General features: G+C 33.2%; 1 long non-coding RNA gene across 1 annotated transcript; it reads right to left on the bottom strand.

The window, feature by feature from the left end:
* Positions 1 to 2,499: 2,499 nt before the first annotated feature.
* Positions 2,500 to 6,040, bottom strand: LOC122594950. Its single transcript, XR_006323161.1, has 3 exons — positions 5,964 to 6,040; positions 2,675 to 2,749; positions 2,500 to 2,574 (listed from the first exon to the last, which is right to left on the bottom strand). It is a non-coding gene; the product is annotated as an uncharacterized LOC122594950 (long non-coding RNA).
* Between the last annotated feature and the right edge of the window lie 2,118 nt (positions 6,041 to 8,158).

Here is an 8,158-nt window from a genome sequence, read left to right as displayed (position 1 = left end):
GATTAACCATAAACATAGTATATATTGAAGAGTAATCTACAACTTTGTGAATACTACTAGTCATTATATCTTTAACTAGAGAAGACAAAATGGATGGAGAAATAAGTCAGGTTGACCAAAACAAACACTTCGGGTATCTTTGGTAAACTAGCTGTATAAAAATTGTTAGGGTTAATTCGGTAATTTGGCAACCTGAAAGCTCAAGCTAGTTTTATAAGCTACTTGAAGTACCTTACTTTTTAGGAACTTGATTTTAAATAAGCTCTAAACAGTTTGATAAGCTCTAACAAATTGCCAGCCAAACAAAGCTTTTAGCTTGTACTTTCTAATTAATAAGCTTTTATAAGCTCTTTGCCAAACATGGCCTTCAGTTCAAACTTTTTTTACTAGTGTGAAAAAATAGAGTCAAAGCATATTCTTAATATACAAAATTTGTTTCGGGTAATCCAAAGCCAACACACCCCACCAGTTTTGCCAGATCCATATATCTGCACAGAAAATAAGAGCTATTCAGGTACAAGAATGCAGTTAAAGGAATACCTAGTCAGCCTTCTTGGTTGATTGTCAGATCCAACCGAACTACATTCTGGACACAAATTGTCAGCAAGTGCCTTGAGACCCTGTTTAAAATAAGAGAAAATAGCGTCAATACCCAAAAATCACTTTAAATATACGAAAATACCCAACTTTTTTTGAGTTTTCATAAAATACCCATTAAATCGCAAATCAGATTTGCGATTCAGACCCTAAATCGCAAATCGCAAATCAGATTTGCGATCTGCGATTTGCGATTTGCGATTTTGAGATTTTTTAAATTCTTGCTTGATATAAACAGACCGATATCCAGCTCCATTACATCACCTAATGTTAGTACTTTTCTTCAAGTGGCAAAGGCAAACGATGTGTCGATGTTTTGCTTTAATGAAAAGGGAATTCTATTTTTATCCAGCTCCATTGTCCACTATAGCAATGTTAAAATGACTACTTGTCTTCTAGTCTAGTACAATACAAACCAATGAAACAAACCATAATTTGATGATTTGATCGATATTATTTTCGGCTATGACAAAGTGGCAATTGGCCAAGTTCACGTTCTTCATTAACCGTCTCATTAGCACAATATACAGGACGTAGACATATTCACCAAAGTTCTACAATCATCCCTATGGACCCTATTTTCTTAATTTTTCACTGCAGTTTCAATGCAAGGACGTATTGATATTTACTACTACTACTACTATTGATATATTTAATATGAGTAATTTTGGTAGAATAACTTTCTTGTTATGATTGAATTACTTGGTTACAGAGTTTAATTATATCGATATGTTTATATGAAACTTGAAACCTTAATTCAAACCAAAACATCAACACATCGTTTGCCTTTGCCACTTAAAGAAAAGTACTAACATTAGGTGATGTAATGGAGTTGGATATCGATCTTTATATCAAGCATGAACTTAAAAAATCTCAAAATCGCAAATCTGCGATTTGCGATTTAGGGTCTAAATCGCAAATCTCATTTGCGATTTAGGGTCTGAATCGCAAATCTGATTTGCGATTTGCGATTTAATGGGTATTTTATGAAAACTCAAAAAAAGTTGAGTATTTTTGTATATTTATAGTGATTTTTGGGTATTTTATGATATTTTCTCTTAAAATAATACCTCACGTCAAATAAATGATTGAAAGTTTATGTTTTGTAGTTCTATACCAGATGGACCCACAAAACTCATAATTGCCCGCAACATAGTCTAAAGACTTAAAAACAGTTACAAAAGTCCCACTTACCTCAAATTTTGTTTAACGCATTATGTAAAAAACATGATCTACATGTGTATATGAATATCAGAAGTTGAGAACAGAGTTTTTTCATCAGTTATAAAACTTGGTTCATGCATATACTAAACAGATGATTAAGATGTGATGATAGTTTCAACATATGGAATCAATTACCAAGTAAATGCAACCAATAGTTTCAACATAACACATAAGGAATCAATTACCAAGTAAATGCAACTTTTGATTGGATCACAAGACCCAATTAAATTTGACTATTAGTCAAGCATCTAAAATGTTCACCAATTAAAAAATTAAAAGTAAATTTAGAATCAAATCTGATAACACAAGGAACAGATAACTGAACCTAGAATTCTATCTCTACAAAATATAGCATGAGAGAAGAGAAAAAGTATCATAAGTACGTAATCCACTAAAAAGATGAAGCTGATAACCAATGAAATAAGAAATATCAAAAAAACATGCGAAGATGGTAGATCTTAACAAAACCCTGGGGTAATGAAAACCAAACAGTAACTTGAGTGGCCAACTAATGTTTACCTGCTTTTTAGGTGATGACATTATCTTGTCCTTCTGCAAAAAAATAAATATAAATGATCAAGTATGTTATTAGACGGTAAACAAAGGCCTTGTTCTATACAAATCTTTATTAACTACGTTAGCCGCCAATATCAGTGAGCATCATGACATAAAACTTACCATACAAGACACCATTTGATTTAGTGAATCCAAGTTGTAGCCTAGTTGGGAAAGATTATCACAGACACCATTCACCTGTTTCACAAGTTGAACACGTGATTATAGAGTAAAGCTCATAACAGAATATATCAATATATACTTCCCCATTGACCAACTTTTGATGGTCTAACCATACCGATTCATGACGCACATCACTTCTAACAGAGTTGGATTTATCCATTTCCTGCTCCAGTTTTACAATCCTGGCCGCCTGATTATTGGAAATCATGTAAAAAGAGCATGTATGTTTAGATGCAAAGCTGAAGAATCACTAAGAAACATAGTTTAATATTCACATCTATCAAAATAAAAAATGTTAAATTTCATTGACAGGATGCCACAAGACAAACAGATACTGAATATACAGTATACACTATCAAAAATGTGTGTATATATCAATCAATAATGGAACCACTACATATACATACATTTGTTGAAATTCCTTATGATAAGTGGCCGTATCAAGTTCTTGTCAATGGTAAAACTTGCCACACATATATTGAAGATCATTAGACAAATATGCTAATAAACACACAGCAGAAGAGAAAAACGCTCCAGCCTTACACATAAGAGACAGTGACCCAACCAAACTAGAACCCATTATGGAAATACTTCACACAATGACACAAAAATGCAAAAATCTAAGTAAAATCTTAAATCATACTCACATTAGGTTAGAAACAAAACTTGCTCATTAACTTATGAGTTATTATTTGTATTCCTAATACCTAATTCAGTAGACATGCCTATTAGAAAAAAAAACAATTCAGGGTTGGTAAAGCTACATTGAAAGATAAAGAGAAATATACATTTTTTTTATTAACCTCGATATAATTGCATTGGAAATCTTACAGACTTGCACCTCAAACTTACATCTCAAACTTAATCTCTGCAATTGCAAATTGGGAAAATTAGGTAACTTAGTGGTTCAAAACGAGACCACAACAAATGTTATGACAATCTTTGATGCTTAAAAGATTTGTATTAATATACAATACGATAAACTACTCAAGTTGTTGCTTCAACCCTAGACCAATATGCCTTCCATAAGGGTGGGGGGAGGGCTTCCCCACTCCTCCCCTCCCCTCCCCGATTTTTCTTCTCCTCCCCTCCCCTCCCCTCTCCGATTGCTAGGAGCACTTCGCCACCTCTCCCCTCCTCTCCCCACTCTTTTCTATTTAATTTCATTTCTATTTATTTTTAAAACTAAAACATTTTATTTAATAAATTAAAACTAACACAAATATTAAATATAAAACAAACAACAAAATAAAATATCAAACTACAATATTAAACGAAACGACAACACAATACATAAATAAACTAGCGATCGATGCCCGGGATGAATGTGCGATGAATATGGTCAATGAGATCCATCTTAAGATCCTCGTGAACGTTTGGGTTCTGTATCTCAAACAGTCGTTCATCCGATGGCTGTGGCGCAACCGGGAGATCTGGAATGTAATCAGGACTTATAGCGTGGTCCTCGTCTTTTAAAATCATGTTGTGAAGAATACAACACGCATACATAATCTTACGGATGGGGGTTTCTTCCATTTGTCGTGCCGGTTCTCTAAGTATTTTCCATTTTTTTTTATAATACCAAAAGCTCGCTCCACATCCTTCCTTGCAGCCTCCTGTGCCTTAGCATATCAAATCCTTTTCTCACCGGTTGGATGGGAAATCGTTTTCACAAACATCGCATATCTTGGGTAGATCCCATCCACGATAAAATACGGGTACTGATATTCGGTTCCATTTACAGTGAAATGAACCAACGGTGCTGTGCCGTCTTCAAAAGGATTGAACAAAGGAGATTGGTTCAACACATTAATGTCGTTGTTTGAACCGACAACACCAAAGTATGCGTGCCAAATCCAACAATCCTGTGATGCAACTGCTTCAAGCGATATCGTCGGCCCGTGATGATCACCTCGCATGTACCGGCCACGCCAAGCTACTCGACAATTATCCCAAGCCCAGTGTGTACAATCAAGACTCCTTATAAACACATTTATTAAACCGAAAATATTAACTAAGCTATGTAATATATATATATATACATATATACATTATTAACTAAACTACGTAATATATATATATACATATATACATTATTAACTAAACTACGTAATATTTATATACATATATACATTAAGTAAATATATATATATATATATATATATTAAGTAAAGATATACCTAACATGTTGGGGAAACCATGATAAGACGCATGATGATCAAGAATGCGTTGCGTATCAGTACGCGTTGGCCTACGCAAATATTCATGCCGATATAACTTAATGACTCCATCACAAAAAGCATTAAGGGTGTCACGTGACGATCTTTCCGACATATTTAGGTAATCATCTAAACTGCCGGGATTACTACCGTATCCTAACTGGCAAACTGCAGATGTGCATCTCTGTAAAGCCGAAAACCCCCATTTACCACGAGCGTCGATCTTCCTTTGAAAAAAACTAAAATTGTTTTCCAAATCTGAAGCTATCTTCACAAACAACCGTCTACTCATACGAAACCGTTGTCTAAAAAAAGTCTCATTAAATTTCGGTTCCTAGGCAAAATAATCTCGAAAAAGACGGTTGTGAGACTCACCACGATCGTCGCGTCTTGTATACGTTCTTGAAGAGGAGACAGTATCACGGACATCTTGTTGAATCGCATAATGCGCCATTGTGAATAGATTAATATACCGTTCCGTCTCGTCGGATGAACTCGAGTCCGATTGGAAATTTGGGGGTGTTGGGCAATGATTGTCAAGAAATAAAGGATTGTTGAAGAAAGGGTTCATGATTCCGAAAATATAGATATATGTGTGTGTTATTTGTGTGTCTTATTTGTGTGTGTGATTTGTGTGTTGAAAGAAAAAAAAAACGAAGTGCAGAAACAAAAAAGAAAGAAGAAAGAAAGGAGGAAAGAAGAAGGAAGAGAGAGAGAGACGTTTTGATGTGGGCCCCATGTTTTTTTTTTTTTTTTGTAACGGTCGAATTCAAAGGCACGGGATCCGGCACCACGCTCCCCACTACGCTCCCCTCCTCACCGGTACCGGAGGGTCGGAGCGGTGTTCCATCCGGTACCGACCCGGTACCGGTCCCCTCCCCATACGACTCCGTCCACCCTAATGAACCATTAGAAGTGTAGAAGGGCCATGATGCCATATGAATGTAACAGCTAAGCAAACATATAGAAAGATACAGTCAAGAAACCATGCATACGGAATAAAAAAATTTATTTTGACCCATATACTTCCTAGTTACAATTAGCATGAATAAGCAGAGCTGCTGAGAGTAAAGTCTCTAATAACCTAGCATACTCATCAAGGAACTTTGATATGAAAAGACAAAGAAAAATACAAATTATAAAAAATTAGCCTTAATCTCTACGAACAGCAAGAGCATTTAATACCTGTTCCAAATGCCTTGCCAAACTTGAGATAGCAGTTGACAGTTTCACATACATTAGGTCCATGAATGACAAACCCTGAACATATGGATTGTCAAAACAAGTCGAGCTTTAAAGAATTCACATTATCCCAAAAGCACATGTTACCAAATAACAAAGAATGTTCAGCGTTGAGCAAGAACAAACCATTAAACTAATGTTTAAATATATGGACGAACAATCTATTTAGTTTCATTTAATTAAATTAGTAATAACGTATTCATTATCCAATCATTAAACTAATTGTTATATACACTTGTTTTGAACTAAATCTTCGTCTACCATCATAATATTTTTCTCATCATCACAATGAAAAAAAATGTATTGTTAAAAAACAAAAGAAAAAAGAGATTATATTAACCATTATCATAAAATTCAAAAAAAATAAAAGAATTAAACCAAAATTGTACATAATTTTCATAGTGATATGAAAGAAAGAATTAACATAACTCTTTCAGAAAGTTATGATATTATACAAAGCTCTAAACTCATATAAGATGAATATAATTTAGTGGTGATAAAAAAACTTATAAACTTTAAATATTGCCACTAATGATTAATGTGATGAGAGTTCCAACTAATCAACGGCCTGAGCAAACTTTCCTATAATCACCATTAAAAAAACGAAATGAACCTCATATAAATGTTGAATAAAAAAAGATAATGAAATATCATTAGGTATAGACGTGATTTTTTAAACTAAAGAAAAGATATCATTTAATCTAATAAGAAGATCTTAGATTCTTAATATATATATATATATATATATATATTTATTTTAACATATATACGTTCATTTGTTTTCTAAATATATAGAAAAATATGGAGTTGACACATAGGATAAAATCTTATGTGTCAATTTTTCAAATTAGTTTTAGATTGCAAGAGGGCTTAAAAATGCTTGGTTAACTATTGTTTTATAAGAGTTATAGATATAAATTATAAAAAGAATAGCTCCATGTTGAAATAACATGAGGGGAAATATCTAAAATACCCTTAATGATATATTACACTATTAGTCATTTATCTTTTAAAATATCTCAATTAACTCTTTAGATCCTTTTACATCAATTATCTATACTACTCGACTCCGCCTCTACCACCAACAGTCATCCCCCACCAACATCGCCACCGCCACAAACACCGCCGCATAACGCGGGTACCGTGCTAGCTTATATAATGAGTAATCGAATTAAATAATAATAATAATAACACTTCAATCAATTATTTATATATAAAAATATTTCTAAATGAACAATTTCAAGAAAAACATAGCTTGATTTAAAATGTTAAATATTAATTGTTTTACGTCACTTTTTTACCATACCACTGTCAGTTTTACGTCACTTCAAATCTACATGTCAGGGCAAAAGGGGCGAATTTTTGAGTAGAAGCGGCGAAATTTGCCCCATCTGACCCCACACTTTTTCCCATACCCCTATTACCTTTATGCCACTTTAATTTGAAAATATCATGCAGAAGGGGAGAAATACATTCGCCTCTTTTACTCTTTCATTTTTTCCTGTCTTATTTATAATTGAACGAGCGTGTTTGTTTCCATTTATAGTAAATGTTTCGAAACTTTATTATTTCCATATCAGGTATTTATTTGTTAAATATTCATGACTATATAAATGTTGATTTAATTATATGCATATATACGTATGTAATGTTGTATATTTTAGATGGATATTTCTAACGGTAACAACTTAGATGAAAGTGGTAATCTCGACTACGACGCTACTCTATTTTATACTAATTAAGTTTAATACGTATGGTTACATAAATTATTTTGTTATTTATTAAAATACTTGGAATTTATAATTTGTATTATATTACTCGTTCAACTCAGTCGAAAAACTGACGAATTGCGCGCAAGCAACAACAATGTCGCTAGGTTATGTCCTTGTCAAGGGTAGATCAAACAAAAATGCAGTCGATGATGGGTATTTATTGTAACACCCGTGAGTTTTGACATTGTTTACTTTCTTTGACTTTTGTTGACTAGGTTAATTAATTGTAATATCGAAACTGACAGTCCACGATTGCACAAACTTTTGTTTTAATTAACTAGACAATAAAGTAAATAAACACGAACAGGTTAACAATTCAAATGTAACAAATCTATGCAAGTCTAATCATATGTATCATTGAATAAA

The sequence above is a fragment of the Erigeron canadensis genome, chromosome 4 (genome assembly GCF_010389155.1).
Source record: "Erigeron canadensis isolate Cc75 chromosome 4, C_canadensis_v1, whole genome shotgun sequence".
NCBI lineage: Eukaryota > Viridiplantae > Streptophyta > Magnoliopsida > Asterales > Asteraceae > Erigeron > Erigeron canadensis.
The sequence above is the reverse complement of the archived record's forward strand: the minus strand, read 5'-3'. Positions and strand labels throughout refer to the sequence as shown.